Source organism: Psammomys obesus, unplaced genomic scaffold (assembly GCF_907164565.1).
Source record: "Psammomys obesus unplaced genomic scaffold, mPsaObe1.curated_primary_1811, whole genome shotgun sequence".
Taxonomy (NCBI): Eukaryota; Metazoa; Chordata; class Mammalia; order Rodentia; family Muridae; genus Psammomys; species Psammomys obesus.
The window spans coordinates 30459802-30480190 of NW_026587216.1; the positions used below are offsets into that span (position 1 = coordinate 30459802).

A 20389-nucleotide genomic window follows, 5' to 3' on the forward strand; every position below is an offset into this window, starting at 1 on the left:
CCCTCAGCTCCTCCCTGCCCCCTTCCAAGTCCTTTTATATTTACTTTTTTTTAATTAATGACAGATTATTCATTTTTTTTTATTCCAGCTATAGCCCCCTCCCTCACTCCCTCATAATCCCACCCTCCCTCACTTATATCCTCCCATGCCCCTCTCCAAGTTCACTGATAGGGGAGGTCCTCCACCCCTTCTATCTGACCCTAGCCTATCAGGTCTCATCAGGAGTGGCTGCATTGTTTTCCTCTGTGGCCTGGCAAGGCTGCTCCCCCTTCAGGGGGAGGTGATCAAAGAACCAGCCACTGAGTTCATGTCAGAGACAGTCCCTATTCCCCTTACTAGAAAACCCACTTGGACAAAAAGCTGCCATGGGCTACATCTGTGCAGTGGTTCTAGGTTATTTCCATGCATGGTCCTTGGTTGGAGTACCAGTCTCAGAAAAGACCACTGTGCCCAGAAGTTTTGGTTCTGTTGCTCTCCTTGTGGAGCTCCTGTCCTTTCCAGGTCTTTCTATCTCCCATTTCTTTTGTAAGATTCCCTGCACTCTGCCCAGTGTTTGGCTATGAGTCACAGCATCTTCTTTGATACCCTCCCTGCTGGGTAGAGTCTTTCAGAGGTTCTATGTTGTAGGCTCCTGTTCTGTTTCCAGTTTTCTCCCTCTTCCGATGTCCATCCCATTTGCCTTTCTGACCCATCTTACCCAGGGTCCTCCTTGTTGCTTAGCTTCTTTAGGTGTACAGATTTTAGTATATTTATCCATATTATATGTCTAATATCCACTTATAAGTGAGTATATACCATGTGTCTTTCTGCTTCTGGGTCACCACATTCAGGATGATTTTTTCTAGGTCCCACTACAAATTTCTAAAAATTTCATGATTTTCTTGCTTTTAATTGCTGAGTAGTATTCCATTGTACAAATGTATCACAATTTCTGTATCCATTCCTCATTTGAGGAGCATCTGGGTTGTTTCCTGTTCTGGCTATTATGAATAAAGCTGCTACAAACATGGTTGAGCAAATGTCCCTGTTGTGTACTTGAGGATCTTTTGAATATATGCCTATGAGTAGTACAGCTGGATCTTGAGGAAGCGCTATTCCTAATTGGCTGAGAAAGTGCCAGATTGATTTCCAAAGTGGTTGTACAAGTTTACATTCCCACCAGCAATGGAGGAGGGTTCCTCTTTCTTCACTTCCTCTCTAGCAAGTATTATCACTTGATTCCCATCAAAATACCAAAACAATTCTTTACAAACCTTCAAAGAACAGTTCTCAAGTTCATATGGAAAAACAAAAAACCCAAAATTGCTAAAACAATTCTGTACAACAACAGATCATCTTGAGGTAACTCCATCCCAGATCTCAAGCTGTACTACAGAGCAATAATAATAAAGCCTGCATGGTATTGGCATAGAAACAGAATGGTGGATCAATGGAATCAAATAGAAAACCCAGAAATAAACCCACACACTTATGGATACTTGATTTTTTACAAAGAAACCATTTTTCAAATTTTTTTTTCATTCAATGGAAAAAAGACAGCATCTTCAACAAATGGTGCTGGTCTAACTGGATGCTTACATGTAGAAAAATGCAAATAGATTCATACCTATCACTCCGCACAAAACTAAAATCCAACTGGATCAAAGACCTCAACATAAAACCAGACACACTAAATCGGTTAGAAGAAAAAGTGCCAAAGGGCCTTGAACTCATTAGCACAGGAGACAACTTCCTGAACAGAACACCAACAGCACAAGCTCTAAGACCAACAATCAATAAATGGGACCTCATGAAACTGAAAAGCTTCTGTAAAGCAAAGGACACTGTCTTCATAACTAAACGACAGCCTACAGATTGGGAAAGGATCTTCACCAAACCTATATCTGACAGGGCTAATATCCAGAATATATAAAGAACTCAAGAAGTTAAACATCAACAAACAAGTAATCCAATTAAAGAAAATGGGGTACAGAGGTAAACAGAGAATTCTCAACAGAGGAATATTGAATGGCAGAGAAACACTTAAAGAAATGCTCAACATCCTTAGTCATCTGGGAAATGCAAATCAAAATGACCCTGAGATTTCTCCTTTCACCCATCAGAATGGCTATGATCAAATTCTCAAGTGGGGCTTTGTCAAAAGCCTTCTTTCCATAGATTTTAAATCAAAAGTTTCTGCTTTTTTATCCTTGATTTATTTTGCTTGTTTCTTGGTTCAATATTTTGCCTTATGCTTTGTGTGCGTGTGTATGTGTGTGTGTGTGTGTGTGTGTGTGTGTGAGAGAGAGAGAGAGAGAGAGAGAGAGAGAGAGAGAGAGAGAGAGATGACTCAGGTTCTGAGGAGCATCTCTGGAAAGAAGGCTTTCTATCTATTTCCACTGAAGCCCATAATCAGCTCAAACACACACAGCTGGTAGCTGCTCTCTGGGTCAGTCAGGCTCCAAAGATGGACATCTGGTTGGTTGATATCTCTTTCTGTCATTGAGCTCAGAAATGTTATTTATGTAGTTTGTGGTATTCCAGTGTGTGAGGCATCTTCTAGGCCTGCCACAGGATGGGTACAAAATGGAAACCCGGGGGAACTTCCATCTTATGATTGCTCAGTGCCAACATCCCTTGATTTATTGGGCTTTCCTGTCCACCTTGTAGTGATTGCCGTATGCCAAGCATCTGTAGTTGACTTAGGAAATCTTAGAAGAATGCAGCCACTTTTTCCTTGTCAGTATTTAAAATTAACTTGGATAGATAATCATTTCATCTGCTAGATACTTTTAAACCATAGGTTAGGTAGGTAGAGAGTGGTGTACTTCAAGATTTCAAAGGACTTAGAAATTTTAAGCATTTTTTTTTAATTTGGCTTTCTAGCATGATTTCATGCTGAATAATTTTAATCCTGTGATATTTGTTGAAGGCAAGTTTTCTCAGAAGGTACATTATTTGAAGAAATACTCCACCTGTTTTTGTTGTTGGCAGTGTTTTGTTTTATTTTTATTTATTTATTTATTTATTTGTTTGTTTATTTATTTATTTATTTATTTGTTTGTTTGAAACAGGGATTTTTCCATGTAGACCTAGCTGTCCTGGAACTCTCTGTAGGCCAAGCTGGCCTTGAACTGACAAAGAGCTGCCCGCCTCTGCCTCTCCAGTGCTGGGACCAAAGGTGTGTGCCACTGAAGCCAGCCACATGTTTTTATAAAAGCAGAGGCTTTATCATTTTGTTGCAAAGCTCTACATATTTTAACTTGAGCATATTCATTTATGAGTATTCTGATCCTCTGCATTGTAAGTGATGATTTCCCACTATGGATGTAAGATATGGAGTGGCTGAGTCAGAGCCCTTCATTTTGATGATTCATCTATGTATTTCTATCTTTAGTTTGTATGAATTGGCTCTATATATTTAGTATTATGTTATAGGACACATTAAAATTTAAAACTGCTTGTTTAGTTTTGGGAAAGCTTCTATGTCTATTTTCTTTCCTTCAAATGTAGTTTATCTATATTGTACTCATGTTAATAACCAGATTGCTATTCACTGGTAAATGTCCATATATTTCTCCTTTCTTTCAATAATTCTTAGTTTTCTAAAATGTCTGCCCATAGTTGCATATGTTTTAATGTTTCCTGTACATATTTCTGTATGTACATGTACAGTCAAGACATCAAACATCTTTATCCTATAAAACCACTGTTTTCTTTCATAACATTATTGCATTTCTTTGCCCTACTGCCTTTACTGTTTCTAAGTCCCATAATTGCAAATCTGTTCTTTGTCTCTATTATTTCATCATTTGGATGACATTCTGTTAATAGACTCATTTACCATGTAGCCTTATTGGATCACATGCTGCTTCATATAATTTACTGGAGATTTGTTAAGGTAGCTTTCTTTTTCAACGGTTCAATACTCCCTCTATTTTTTCTTTTCAAAGTAGTTTTATTTTTTTTTGAAATAATGACCTTATTCATGTTAGCTCTCTTTTATTAATTAATTAATTTATTTATTTATTCATTTAACAGTCCAATCTCAGCTTCCCTTCCTTTCTCTCCTCCTAGTCCCTCCAGCTCTTCTCCCCATCCTCTATCCTTCAGTCCTCCCTTCCTCCTCAGGAAAGGATAGGCCTCCCAAGGATACCAACCAGTCTTGGCATATCAAGTTGTAGTAGGAGTAGGGCCTCTATTCCTATTGTGACTGAACAAGGCAGTTAAGTTAGGGTAAAGGGATTCAAAGGTAGGCAACAGAGTCAGACAGTCCTGCTTCCGTTGTTAGGGGTTCCACATGAAGACCAAGCTGCACAACTGTTACATATGGGCAGAGGGCCTAGGTCTGTCCCATGGTTTCTCCCTAGTTGGTGGTTCAGTCTCTATGGGCACTGATGGGCCTAGGTTATTTGACCTGTAGATTTCCTTGTGGTGTCCTGAACCCCTCATGCTCCTTCAATACTTCATTCTCCTCTTCCGCAGGATCCCCCAAACTCTGCCTAATGTTTGGCTGTGGGTCTTTGCATTTGTTTCCATCAGTTGCTGGGTGAAGTCTCTCAGATGACAGTTATGCTAGGCACCTGTCTGCAAGCATGGCAGAATCTCATTAATCGTGTCACAGGTGGGCTTTCACTCGTGGCATGGGTCTCAAGCTGGGCCAGTCATTGGTTGGCCACTCCATCAATTTCTGCTTTACCTTTTTTTTTTAAATTTTATTTTTCTTTTTAGTTACATTTTGTTAACTCTGTGTCCCAGCTGTATCCTGCTCCCTCATTCCCTCCCCAACCCCACACTCCCTCCCTGGTCTCCTCCCTGCCCCTTTCCAAATCCACTGATAGGGGAGGACCTCCTCCCCTTTCATTTGACCCTATTTTATCAGGTATCTTCAGGGCTGGTTGCAAAGGCCTCCTCTGTGGCCTAACAGGACTGCTCCTCCCCTGGGGGAGGGGTCAAAGAGCCTGCCCTTGAGATCCTGTTAGAAATAGTCAAGAAAGTGGACACAGGCGAAGATGATCAATCCTCATTTAGAAAGACAAATGGGATGTGCATTGAACATATGACAGGAGTCTACCACAAAAGGCATCTGAAAGACTCTACCTAGCAGTGTTTCAAAGCAGACACTAAGACTCATAACCAAACCATGGCAGAGTGCAGGGAATCATATGAAAGAAGGGGAGTTAGTATGATATGGAAAGGATAGGAGCTCTACAAGGACCAAATATATCCGGGCACAGGGTCTTTTCTGAGACTGACACTCAACCAAGGACCATCTATGGATATAACCTAGAACTTCTGCTCAGATGTGGCCTGTGGTAGCTCAGTAACCAAGTAGTTTTCTGCTTTACCTTTTTTCTGCACATCTTGTAGTCGGGAAAAATATAGGCTAAAGGTTTTGTGGTTGGATTGGTGTCCCAACACCTCCATTGGAAGTCTGTTCTGGTTACCGGAAATAGCTATTTCAGGTTTTGTATCCCTCATTACTAGGAGGCTTAGCTAGGGTCAACCTCATAGATTGCTTGGAGTTTCTATTGTCAATAATGATTAATTTTAAGACCTTGGGTTTTCTGATGAACTTAATGGTAAAACACGCAAATGGTATGAATAGTGACGTGGAGATTTTATAAATGATAATTTCTTTGGAAAAATGGCTCTGTGTTTTGGTGAGTCTTTCTACCATCACTGTGCACATGTCAGGTTAGTGAATTCACTGGTTCTCAACATCATTGCCAGACTTGACTTTGTTCATGCCTTTTCATTCCAGTGGATGTGATGACAGGCCTCACAATATGCACATTCTAGTGATCTTAAACACCTTTTGCTCATATTTGTCAACAGAAAATTCCACTTTGATTAAATGTCTGATTTTTGTCTTTGCTCCATTCCTATATTTGCTAAGTTGTTTGTTTTTACTGTTTACAACTGTGAGGCCTTTATATGATTAAAGAAAAGTTATTTCTCTCTACAAATTAACTGTAACAATATATTTCATTTCCCCTTAATTTTATAAGTAATTACTTATAATACTTAATTTTTTCTATCTTGGGCTTTTATTTGTTTTATTTTTATTTCTATTTTCATTTGTCCTGAACTTCATACTAGCATAGTTTTTAGTGTAATATAATACATTAATATTACTTTTTTTTTTTTTTAGAAATTGGAGACTTTTATCATACTGAAGTCTGAACATTTTTGCCTTTTCAATATTTTGTAAAATTTTAGTGACACATATTTCAGTTTGCTGAAGATATACTACTTCTCTCATAAGTCTGTTTATTTAAATATGCCCTGCTAGTAATCTATCTGATTTTTCTTCATTATTCACTGGACTCTGAAATTTCTGCTATAAGTATTCTTCTAATATTTGCATTAAGACCTGCTTTTTTTAAGTGGACATTTACTTCATTTAGTTATTTTCTTTTAAAAAATAGGCAGTTATATAATATAAATGTTTGTATCATTTCTATTACATAATTTCTATCAAAAAATAATTATATGAGTCCAAATGACTCTATAATTTTATTTTCATGATTCCTCATCACAATGAGTTTTAGCTACTGAATTAATTATACTTGTTTACACAGTGGTCACAAGCAATGACAAACAAAACATTGTTCATAATAGACTTTTACAGCAATTCAGATCCAAGAGCTAATTTACCATTCGCTTATTCTCCCAGTAAACTCTAATTGAAAGCCTCCTTCCCTGGAGTTCACAGACTATGCTGCTGAAATCATAAGTCCGTTTCCTCCATAAGGAGGAAGAATAAATAGCTACACACAGTGACACACAAATGTCTGGTGTTCTGCCTACAAAGCTAAGACATCATAAACATATATATATATATATATGTATATATATATATATATATCAGTGATGTAACACTTGTCAGATTTAATTGCAAATCAAGTGTTTCTCTGTCCTTTATTGTTATGTTGACTGACACATCACAGTCTAATTTTTGTCAGAGATTATTATTATTTCTTATCTTCTGAAGATCCTTATTAAGATGTACCATCTTAAAACTCTGAAGCATGTCAGAATATCACATGCAGAGGGTGTTCCAGTAAGAAGCAGAGGTTATGGGATTGTTCCATGGTATTTTACCTTGTTTAATCCTTATTGTCATTGTATGTAAAATTCACACATGCAAAACCATGTGCATTTGAAACTGTAGCATTCATTTCTTTGGGAGCATATGTAGAATCACACTCAGAGTTTCACAACTGCCAGGCAACTGATATTTGTCTCCAGGCTGTGTTTTTCTCTATACTCTTAGTTATTAGCGTATTTTGATGAGTGTTAATCAAGCAGAAATCCATCGATTACTTTATTATTTGGCAGGAACATCATTTGTTCTATTCTATTTAAACTCTGGAAGTTAAGAATATTGAATGAGATTCATCAATAATCCTATGACAAAATACAAAAAATATGGTTTCGTGCATAAATACACTCCTCACTCACCCCATCCCTTTGTCTCAGTCACAAACTCTTGAGCACCGTCTCTCCCTTGAAATTGCCAGCCATGCATGCCAGAGAATCAGGCATGTGGACTTCACCTTCCTCATCCTCAAATTCCAATTTCCTGCATTATTCAGAGCTTTGATACAGACAACCTAATGCTGCCTCTCCTTCTTCTTTGCCCCCATTCCCAGGAGAGTATATGTGTATGTCTTCTCCTATAGCCTTCTTCTCTTACCCCATCCCTTTGTCTCAGTCATTAACAGCTGAGAAATTCTCCCCTTGAAAATCCATTGGCCACTCCAGCAAGGGAAACAGATAGGCAATCTGCACTCTCCTTTTCTTTCTTTTATTTTTCTTTAGATGTATTTATTTATTTTATTTTATTTTATTTTATTTTATTTTATTTTTATTTTTTATTAATTATACTTTACTCACTGTGTATCCTCCCCCACCCCCGTGGCTCCCTCCCACTCTCCTTTTCTTTCACCAATTGCAGTTCTCCAGTCTCCTACCCTGTCCTCTTGCAGATGCAGAGGACTTGTGACCTGTTAGGGCCTCCCTTTCTTTTCTTCCTCCATTCCACGGGGAGTCCACAGATTCTCTTGGCAGACCTGCAATCATCCCTCCTGTGGACTCTCTCATCATCACATACTCTGATAGATACCACTTACCAAAATTAAATCAAGATCAGATTAGCAATTTAAACAGACCTACATTCCATAGTGAAACAGAAACAATAATTAAATCTTCCTTTCAAAAATTACCCAGGACCAGATGATTCAACCCAGATTCAATCCTGGCATCTAAACCACATAAATACACAACAACAAAAAAGAGAATTAAATAGCAGTTTCCATTATGAACATAGATGCAGAAGTTCTCAATAAAGTAGTGGCAGATTGACAGAAGAACATATCCAAAGGATTATTCACCTTGATCAAATAGGCGTTATCCCAAGGATACTGGGATGGGTGAATGTACAGAAATTAGTAAATGTAATAAATCATGTAAAGAGACTGAAAGACCAAACCACATGATCATCTCATTAGATGCAGAAAAGGCCTTTGGCAAGTTCCAACATCCATTTATATTAAAGTCATGGAGGGACTAATGGTGCAGGGACATATGCCTCCATGTAACAAAGATGATTTAATGGAAGACCATAGCCAACAATAATTTAAATGGAGATAAACTTAAAGTATTTCACTATCTAAAGAACAATATAAGGCGGCCCACTCCTTACAAAGCATATAGAACGTCAAATCTAAGCTAGAGAAATAAAACAACGGGAGATCAAAGGGATACGAATCGAAAAAAAGGACGTCAAAGTATCTATTTGTACATTATATGATAGCACAATAAGTCACCCAAAAAATTCTACTAGGAAACTTCTACAGCTAATAAGCACATTTAGCAAAGTTCTGGATGCAAAATTAGCACACACACACACACACACACACACACACACACACACACACAAAAAATAAACCATTAGCCTTCTAAATAAAAATGACAAATAGACTGAGAAAGAAATCAAGGAAATAATATCTTTCAAAATAGACTCAAAAACAAAAACAAAAAATGATCCAGATAAACAAGTAAAAGACTTGTATAACACAAAGTTTAAGACACTGAAGAAAAATAAATTGAAGAAGATATCAGGAAATTTTAAAAGATAATACTCTCAAGAATCAGAGTTAATACAGTGAAAACAGCCATTCCACCAAAGCTTATCAACTACAGATTCAATGTAATCTGCATTAAAATTCCAACACAGTTTTTCACGTAAATTGAAAGGACATTTTTCAGCTTCATGTGGAAACTCCCCCAAATAAAACAAAATAGCTAAAGCAATCTTGAATAATAATAATAATAATAATAATAATAACAATAATAATAGAGGTATTACCACCTCTAGTTTAAAGTTTTAAAGCATAACTAAAGCAATGGGAATAGCGTGGATGTGTCAGAAATCCAGACAAGCTGATCATTACAATCGAATTAAAGACTCAGACATGATTAAAGAAATAAAGTCCACACACCTATGGACTCCTAATTTTTTTGGTAAAGAAACCAGCAATACACAGTGTTACAAACCCATCATATTCAGAAAAGTGGTACTTATCAAACTGGGTGGCCAAATATGGAAGAGTACAAATAGATGTATATGTATTACCCTGCAGAAAACTCAACTTCAAATAGGTCAAAGATCTCAATGTAAGGCCAGAAACTCTGAACCTGATAGAAGAGAAAGTGGGAAATGCATTGAACTCATTGGCACAGAATAAAACTTTATGAACAGAACACCAATAGCACAGACACTAAGAACAACAATAAGTTGACCTCGTGAAACTGCAAAGCTTCTGCACGGGGAAAAAAAAAAAACACTATCGTTTGAGCAAAGCAACAAGCTACAGAATGGGAAATATATTTTTATCATCTATACATTCAATAGAGGGCTAATATCTCAAATACATGGGGAGCTCAAAAACTGGGCATCAAAAAAATGATCAAATAACCCAATATAAAAGGAAGTATGGGTCTAAACAGAGAAAGATCAAAAGAGTAAACATAAATGGTGGAGGAGCTCCTAAAGACATGTTCAATATACCTACTCATCATGGAAATGCAAATCAAAACTATTTATTATTTCATCTTATACCTGTCAGAATGACCAAGATCAGTAAAGGAAGTGAGAGTTTATGAGGATGTGGAGTAAGGGGACTACTCACCCATTGCTTGCGGTAATGCCAACTAAGAAATGCAATGTGAAGTTACCCATGGTTGCTTAATCCTACCGCAGAGTCATTTGCTCAACCAAGTTCATTGTTACAATAGAGCAGCATTAAAATAGCTAGAAACTGGAATGGACAAGATACCGACCTATAGATGAAGAAAATGTGGACATTTACACACAGAGAGTATTTAGTTGTTAAAAAAAAAAAAAACATGAAATTTGCATGTAAATAGGTGGAGACAAAACAAAACAAAACAAAACAAAAAACCACTTTGAATGATATAATCCAGACCTCATTTGTATTTGCTTATGTGAGGATGTTAGCTATTAAGCCTTTGATAAGAAAGCTACAATCCATATATCTGTAGGGATTATGTAAAGTGTAAGTGACTAGTGATGAAGGGTGAATATTCGTGGGAAAAGAAATAGAACAGCTAGTTATGGATGGAGAAGGAGAAATAGAATGGGATCAAGTGGGGAGAGGGAATGAAATGGGATTAGAGGAGAAATAATGGAAGCAAAAACAAACAAACAAACAAACAAACAAACAAACAGAAATTACCTAAAACTAAGGGTCATTTGACTGGTTATATGAAAACCTAATACAGTATAAGCTTCCTAAAGCATATACATATATGAAGGAGAGAAGTAAATGAAGTCACCAAATAATGAGGGAGCTGAAGACTTAACTGAACATCTCCAGTCAACAAATGAAGCCTCCAGTTCAGGAAATGGTTACATCTCATTGAGTTCTTGGCCAAAGTTTCTCTTGGGAAGTTCCAAATCACTCAGCTTTTTGCCAAGACTCTTATTGGTTGTTCTCCACAAACTGATGGTAAGGCCCCTGCACCAACACAGCTCACTGAACATGGAAAAGACTAGACTTCAGCCCTGCTGAATAGCATTCATGGTACTGGCAGGTAATCTGCAGGCTACCAAAAGAAAAAAAAAAGTGAACATAACCCAGTTACAAAACATTTTGTCTATAATGGTGACCTTCCTCCCAGATGTACTGGTGCAGAAGTAAAGCAAAGCATGTGGGAGCAAGCAAGAAGCATATGATGGGATTTAAGGTCCATTCCACAGGATGAAATCTCCCTCTAACACTGCTTTGGTGACTGTGAACCTGAGACTAGGAAGGCCAGAGGCTTCAGGCAAACAAATACTAGTGTTTTGCTCACTATATTCTGCTGTGTTCATAGATCAATGACACATCAGCCATAATCAGAAAAGCTTATTCTTGACGTTGATGGGAAAAAAATACTAAGGCCCACAGCTGGGTAACGTGCAGAGAGAGAGATCTTAAAACAGTCAGTACTAAATGGGCCTTTTCCATGAAAACCCTCCTTAGGGTGGAGGGAATGGTATGGAAGTGGAGGCAGAAAGATCTGAAGAGCCAAAGAGAATGGAGTACAACAAACAAGTTCTCAGAACACAGTGGGACTGACTCACATATCAACTTAGAGACTTGACAGCATATACAAGACTTGTACAAGTCTAGGCCGGATGAGGAGCCATCACTGAAAGGGGAAGTACACACAAGCTCCAATCTGTAACCCAGAATCTATATCCAATTGATAATACTTACAAGTGAAAAGCTAGTTTTCACCAGTGGCATCTCACTGGGTATACGAACACCTCACCAGGTCCCATGCTAGTAGCATGTGGCCAACAGAAAATACACTCACTGAATAATGGAGTGTTGAAGGTACTTTTTCTTATAAAGTTTTGTCAGACTTTTTTTTTTTTTCTTTTAACCTTATGGGACCTTTGCATATATGTGTTTCTGATGCTTATTTTTGTTTTTTTGTTTTGTTTTGTTGTTTGTTTTGTTCTATTCTGGCCTGATCTTTTATTTTATAATATTTCTTTTATTGTTACCTTTAGACGTCTGTATACTTTTTGGTTTAATTAAGCTGTTTCTTTTTGTCTTCTTTAAACTCCTTAAAGTCTTTGAGGATGTCATGATCATTTAATTTCTGTGCGTCCTAGAGTTCATGTAGATAATTCTCATTGGCAAACATCTTTACTGGTACATTTTTTGGGGGAAAATATTGGCTTGATTTACTGTTGGAATTCATTCCTGAGATGAAATCTTAGCATGTGGATTGTTGACTTCCGTTATCTATGAAGCTTGTTATAAATGGAACAACGATGAGGAAAAGAAAGGAATTGGGGCGGACTGGGTCTAAAGGTGAGAAGCAGCTTGGGTAGGACACAGTCAGGTGGGTATAATTGGGTTTTTACTACAGAATGTTTCCTGTTCCAAGGTGGGAGTGGGGGAGAAGAGAATTCTGGGTGTAAAGCTTGGATATTACATGGGAGAGCCCTGCTGTGTGGTGTATAAGTAGGAAGGATATGGATCCAAGCCTCAAGTAAAAGTAGGAAAGGCCAGCCGAGGCTGCTACACTGCTGTGTGACCAGGCTAAATCTTGTAGCTTAGAAAAAAAAAAGGTGTGGAAGAAGAGGTCCACGAACACATCAGGTTAGACTTAGGGGAGGACATGGGAAGCCCATACATCAGGTTGGTGAATTTCAAGTGTGGAAATACTTGGAAGAGTTTCAACAAACTTTTTTTTTTTTTAGTAGAAGAGCTGAAAAACGTAAGAGACCCAGAGATGAATCCGCATCTGTTTTGATCTGCTGCTTTGCTGCTTGGTGGGGCCTCTCAGGACAGTTTTGCTAGGCTCTGTCTGAAAGCATAAGAGAGTATTATTAATAGCGTCAGGGGTTAGCTTTTCCTATGGGGTGGGTCTTAGGTTGGACCAGACATTAATTGGCCATTCCCTCAATTTCTGCTCCATCTTTATCCCTGCACATCTTGTAGGCAGGATAAATTTCGGGTCAAAGATATTCTTGATGGGTTGGTGTCCCCCTCCCTCCACTGGAAATGCTGCCTGCGAGGAGTCTCAGCTAGAGTCCCCCCATATCCTCTCAGGGGCCTATCTTGTCTCAGAGATGTCCCCTCTTTGGTTTCCTTTCTCTCTCTGATCCTTCTCATCTCTCACTCCTGCTCTCCCCACATCTGACTCCCACCCTCATTCTCCTCTCCACACCCTCTCCCACCCAGTTCCCACACTTAGTCCACTTCCAATGTTTATTTTGTTTTTCCTTCTGAGTGGGAATCAAGAATTCTCCCTTGGGCCCTCATGGTTACTTAGCTTCTTTGGGTCTGTGGCTTGTAGTATGGTTACCCTGTACTATATGGCTAATATCCGCTCATAAGTGAGCATATACCGTGTTTGTATTTCTGGGTCTAGGTTACCTCACTCAGAATGATCTCTTCTAGTTCCATCCATTTACCTACAAATTTTATGATTTCCTGTTTTTAATAGCTGAGTTATTGTGTAAATGTACCGCATTTTCTTTATCAATTCTTCAGTGAAGGGACATTTGAGTTTCCAGTTTCTGTCTATTACAAATAAAGCTGCTATGGACATACTTGAGCAAATGTCCTTGTTTTATGGTGTCCCACCTCTTATGTATAGCTGGGTCTTGAGGTAGAACCATTTTCAATTTTCTAAAATAGTAACAGACTGATTTCCAAAGTGGTCGTACAAGTTTGCACTCCCATCAGCAATGGAGTGTGTTCTCCACGCTCCACTTCCTCACCATCATGTGCTGTCGCTTGAGTAGTTTTTGATCTTAGCCATTCTGATGGGTGCAGCTAAGCAACGTTGTTTTATGGTAGCATCATCAAATTGAATTTGTTCTTGTGTATCAGAAGTACCATGACCTTCTACTATATTCATCCCCCTCGCTCTGTTTCACTATTCAATATTTGTAGCTTCTTCCCTCCACTCTGCTAACCATTGCAGGTGTGGCCTGGCATCTGATCAGCTGTTACCAGTCTCTTCCAGTCTTGGTTAATACCCTCCTCTAGTGGGTTCTAGCCATTTCTTTCAAAACAGGTTGTTTCAACTTTTTCTTTCTGACCCTACCACCTTTCGAGACCTCTCCTCTCCCATCCCCAATCCTCCTGCTACCTACCTGACTACTTGTGCAGCCAGGGGCTGAAGGAACTGTAAACCAAAAGTTCATGGCACCAGGTGGGGTCTTGATCTGCCTGTGTGTAGTTTCCTGAAGTCCTCCTGAGGAAAATTCCTACTTTCTTTGATCATTTGGTTTGAGCCTTTTATTTCTCCCTTTTCCAGTATTTCTTGCCTCTCAATTGCTTCCACCTCCACATGCAACTTTTCCTGTTGCCATTCTGTCAATCTTTTATGAAGCAGGATATAGGAAGGACAAAGAGAAAGAAAGACAGATTGAGACAGAGAGGCAGAGAGAGAGAGAGAGAGAGAGAGAGAGAGAGAGAGAGAGAGGAGAGAGAGAAGAAAATTCTCTCTTGGAGCAAAGTAGGAGGGGGAAGTGGGGGGGATTTTCCAGCAGAAGCAGCCACAACAGTTTTTTTTTTTCCTGGAGTTTTTTTTTAATCTATTCTTTTGTCTTCTGCCATTTCTTTTATAGCATTTGAAATCAAGTTTCTCATCCTGCCTAGCCCTTCACCTGGGCACCACTTGTAGCCAGTATTCTCTAATTTGTGGGTTCTTCTTTCTTCCACCCTTCTCCATGGCTGACACTAGATAGGAGGAAAAAGAAGGATAAGAAGGGAGGCATCCTTATCCTTAGACTACCTCCTGCTGATTAGGGACATCAAACCTCTTGGGCCAAGTTTGATCTTTGCCATCAGGATATCTAGCAAACCACAGCCAATAACATCCAACTATCGACAAGCATCCTACCTATTGGGGCTCTAGCATTTCTCTGTATTCTGAAAAGTGCCCAGAATTCCAAACATCACACAATCGCAGAAACTATTCTCAACTGGCAAAATCATGCCTCTGCTGGAGCATGAGGCAAATCACAGTCACCTACAGTGAAGCAGCCCCTTATCCTTGCACCTGGGATTAAAGCAAAAACATATTCTTATATTTCTGTGGTTTCTTTTCTTTTCTTTTTTTTTTAAAAACCAAATTGTATCCACAGGGTCATGCTATTCCTAAACCTATGCTTAAGCATGAGTGTTATGAGGAGGGGTATTGCACATTTTTTAATAAACATGGAGGCTGGAAAGGCTTATATTCCTGCATATATGTTTTCTCCCTACTGGACAATCATAAACAAACATCCAGGGAACCACTGATACCAAGATACAGAATTCCAAGGATTGCGGCACCTGCCAAAAAGGCAAATAAGAACACAACCCATCAAAGCTTGCAAACAAATCAGTTGTAACTAGGAAGTGAAATAAGGAATCTACACCTGACAAAGTGGTATAGGGGAGCAGTGAGATTTTTATGACAAGTTTGCATTTTCTTTTAAAGGAAGATCCAGACTTATATCCCATGAAAGAGCAGAAGGCTATGTACTAGGACAAAACAACATTATCAGTCTATAATCCACATCAGTCTTATTTTTAATGGACCTTCACAAGTCTCTGTAATGTTCCATTCCTCTGAAGCCTGGTTGCTGTCCTGTGATACCTTTGACCTGGGTGTTATATATCACGGAATGGAGGGTGTCTTCTTTGACAATGGTGGAGGAAGTATAATCAGGCTTATGAGATGTGTTTGCTTTAGACCTAAAAATTCTGTTTGTGAGGATGAGAGTGACATACTATCTTCTGTTATTGCTTCATAGATGGAATTAGGATGTCATTATCAGGTCCCAGAGAGGCTAGAATGCTAGTCAGGCTAGGAGGAGATTCAGGCCATGGAGTCATTCGTCAGGATTATCTGGTTGGCTGACCTTGCTGAAGATACAAGGACAATCACATTGGCTGAACTTGTTTACATCATTTTTCAGCAAGTCCAGAACTCTGGGCCTTTTGGAGAAATTTATAGTCTGCAGATTATGCCTGTACGATGTCTGTCACTCCGGTGAATATCTGCTGAGACAGATTTACACTAGGGAAAGAGGTTAAAGTTGGGAACTTAAAGCAAAATCTTACGTTTAGAACTTCTCCCTCAGGAATAAGTAGTAGGTAGAAAACCTTTAGATATACTTATCTGGAGTCTACTTGGCCAGTGACAGATGAGTCCAAGTTACGATTCCCTAAAGCTTACATGAATTTAAAGCTTACAAAAGGAAGAAATAGTTTTTAACATTGACATTATAATCTGTGCAAAAATTCAAATTGTAGAAAAAGGAATTGACTCATACCTTTGAGTCATAGTAAAAGATTTAGGACCCAAAGGATGTTAGTGATATAATGATATAACCAAAAGGTTAAAAGCATTAACATACTTTCCTCTGTCCAGAAGTTTGGATACATACATACACACACACACACACACACACACACACACAGTGATGAGATGAATTTTTTGTTACCATGAAAAGAAGAAATTTAAAAGTTTGAGCTTATGACTCTTATAGTAGTTGTCAGTGCTTTATTGTAGCCAGATTAATAGCTTATCAGGACTCCACTGATTAGCACATTAAAGCTTCAGACATTTAAAGTCTTAACTCCGTAATTGTCCTTATGTTTTATTATTTCTTTAAAATTATTTTCTTATGCCATAATAACTTGTATAAATCTCAATCCTTTTCCTCTCTCCATTTAATCATTTACCATGAGTCACAAGTGGTTTGAAGTAACAAACTGAGAGCATCTTTGCAAAACAAAATTCTTTTAAATAGAGGGAAAGTAAAATGTTACATGAAAACCTGTTTTGTAATTTTAATTTTCTTACCAGAAGACCTACTAGCCAAAGCAAAAGCAAGTTCTGCTTTTTATATATGAAATGCATTGACGATTCAGCTACCTGTATTATGATAAAACTACAGTTTTTCATCAACACCATAAGACATCTGAGGATACATATGACCAGGATGTATAAACTGAGCGTCCTCTGTATCAGCAAAACGACAGGGGCTCACCTGCTGCCTGCCTGGTTACCCCAGGCTCCTCTTCAGCACCCTCAGTAATCTCCATGGAGGCACAGTGGCTTCAGTCTAGCATTGTCTCTCTGATGGCTACTCAGAGCAGTATCAGCCTTTGGCTGCCAGATCCAAAAAATCCAAGAGACCCTTTTATGTCATGCGTGAGGAACTTGAGAGACTGATCTACCTTGATTAGGCTAAGAGAGGCAGTCAATTCTCCAGTCCCCTGCTTGTCCACAGGCTCATCGGGGTCATGATGTGGGTGAGGTATGTGGGCAGTTGTGTCCATTGCTTAGTTTTACCACAGTCTGGGTAGAGTCATCTTCTTTGGAGGGGACCTTAAACTACAGCTAGGAGCTGACACTTTAGTCAATCACAGAAAGATGTTTTCATTAAATACTTTAAATGTCATATTCAGCAGATCTTGGAAAAGTTTTTGAAGGTCATCTATTAAGCATATCTGCCTTTAAATGAGCTTTACTTGTTTTTAGTTACTTGTTATAGGATTAACCTTGAAAACATATACAGAAGGTTAAATAAAGTTCATACCTGTCAATGATATTTGTTCTTTATCATGACTACGAACATAGTGCTAAGCATTTCAAAGAATTTGATTTTCTATAAGGTGACTATTAATTTACATTTATTTATATTAATTATTTATATTAATCTGTATTTATTCATAGATTTAAAAATATAATTTGTAAATTGAAGCTCTTTTTATACTGAAATAAAATATCAAATCATAAATGAAGCCCATAGAACAACTGAGAATCTCATTTTTAAAAAATTTTCATGATGCATCATTATAGAATATCAGTTTCTTGTGAGACTGTTTATCCAAATAGTTAATGTTTACAAAACTATCCAAAAAAAAAAAAAAGAGGCCAGATACACATTTTTAAGTCAGTTTCTTTTGTTCTGAATAGACATTAGATAAGGAGAGCTATTCCATAGGCTTGTAAAAAACTCTTTAGGCCATTGTCTTCCTACATCATAAACAAGAAGATCATGAAAATTGCAGGCAAGTGGTGGGAACTAGAAAAGATCATTCTGCGTGAGGAATCCCAGAAGCAGAAAGACACCCATGGCATATACCCACTTATAAACAGATATTAGACAAATAATATAGGATAAACATACTAAAATCTGTACACCTAAAGAAGCTAAGCAAGAAGGAGGACCCAGGGTAAGATGATTAATCCTCATTCAGAAAGATAAACAGGATGGACATTGGAAGAGGGAGAAAACAAGAAACAGGACAGAAGCCTACCACAGAGGGTCCCTGAAAGACTCTACCCAGCAGGGTATTAAAGCAGATGCTGAGACTCATAGCCAAACTTTGGGCAGAGTGCAGGGAATCTTATGAAAGAAGTGGGGAGATAGTAAGACCTGGAGAGGACGGGAGCTCCACAAGAAGAGCAACAGAACCAAGAAATCTGGGCCCGGGTCTTTCCTGAGGCTGATACTCCAACCAAGGACCATGCACGGATATAACCTAGAACCCCTGCACAGATGTAACCCATGGCAACTCAGTATCCAAGTGGGTTCCCTAGTAAGGAGAACAGGAACTGTCTCTAACATGAACTCAGTGGCTGGCTCTTTGATCACCTTCCCCTGATGCAACCTTACCAGTCCACAGAGGAAGACAATGCAGCTAGTCCTGATGAGACCTGAAAGGCAAGGTCAGAGGAAAGGGAAAGAGGACATCCCCTATCAGTGGGGTGGGGGAGGAAAGAGGGAGCAGAAGAGGGAGGAAGAGTAGGATTAGGAGGGAACAAGGGAAGGGGCTGCAGCTGGGATACAAAATGAATAAATTTTCATTAATAAAAAATAAATTAATAAAAATTGATAGAAATAGCTCAGGTTTTGGTGCTCATATCTGTGGTCCTAGCACTTTAACTGCTTATCTCCTTCCCCATATTTTAATTTTTCTTTTATCTGTTTGCCTCCTAATTCACTCTGTTTCTTGAGCCTCTGTTATTCCTAATCTAGAATAACACAGATCTTTGTTAAATTAGTCTTTTCAAAACCATATCCAGATCCTATCTCATGACATTAAACCTCTGTTCATTGCTTTTAAGTAATATTTTAAAGACCCAACTAAGGATGCCAGCTCCTGATAGTGACTGTCACATTGGCATCAAATTCTGGTCAGATAGAGAAGCAACCAAAGACAGGAAGTGACCTGGGCTAATTTCTTTTTTGAGACAGTTTCCATTCTGAAGCTTTTTTACTTTGTTCAACTCCTGGCAGCATTTTCTGTGTTGACACTTTAAAATGGATTTCTCAGACCTACTCTTCTGGGTTCTGAAATGGTTTATTCTGTTAGCTCAGTTATGTACATCTCCATATGCTTCTGTTTAAAGTGAAAACTAGTATTTGAAAATTTACTAGAAGAATCTCTGCACATATCACACCACTGATACATGCAGACCCAATAAAATTTGAGAACATTTAAAGACAAACATTTTTGTTTATCCCATGCCAGCATTCTGAGATAAAGCTGACATCTAGAAGAACTGGTATCTAACCATTTTTTAAAAGAGCAAAGAGTTATTGAACACTGTAAACAAACTTCAAATATGTTGCCTTGAATGAAGATTAAAAATTATTATATCTTTAACGATACTCAACAGACTTACAAATCTTAAGGTACAAGAAGGTTATATAATCGTCTTTCAAATTTTAAGATAAGTTTCATATTTCGGCAAAAGTTTTAGAGGGTTAAATGAAACAAACAAACAAACAAAAAAGAGAGTATGAGCTGAGTGGAAATAATTCCCATTAGGAATAGTCTATTTTTTTTGTTTTTGCTTTCCTTTCATATAGTCAGGTGGCCTGCCTGATTGATACAAGACAGAGATTTTGTAGGAAACATTTCAACAAACATGTTTGGGTCTAGAGGAGTGGAAGACATAGCCAAATTCTAGAGCCAGCTTCTCACTGGAGTTGAACAGTATAGAACAACATTGTAATATTATCCATACCCAAAAGACACCTGAATCCCTGTAAAACTGTGCCTAGACAGAGGAACCAGAGTAAGCTGAAAACAAAGAAGGCTAAGAGATATGGAAAAACAAAAAACAAACAAACAAACAAAAAAACCCTCTGGATTTAGACAGAGGACAGTGCAGGAAAGGGCTGAGACACGCCCCAGCTATTAAACAGCCTGTATGCACCTCAGCTGTGCCTACTCCTTCCTTTCTACCTGTCTCCTGGCTCCCTCATCTGCAACAAAGTTATGAACATACCAGAAAACACAGATTCATCAAACACTGACTTAAAATGACACAATATTCACACAGTCGGGGTTGGGGG

The 20389-nt window shown here is 38.3% G+C and overlaps 1 protein-coding gene across 3 annotated transcripts in view; it reads left to right on the forward strand.

The window, feature by feature from the left end:
• Sntg1 (syntrophin gamma 1) overlaps nucleotides 1–20389 on the forward strand; it is a 624894-nt gene that overhangs the window by 469448 nt on the left and 135057 nt on the right. The gene's annotated exons all lie outside the window — the stretch shown is intronic.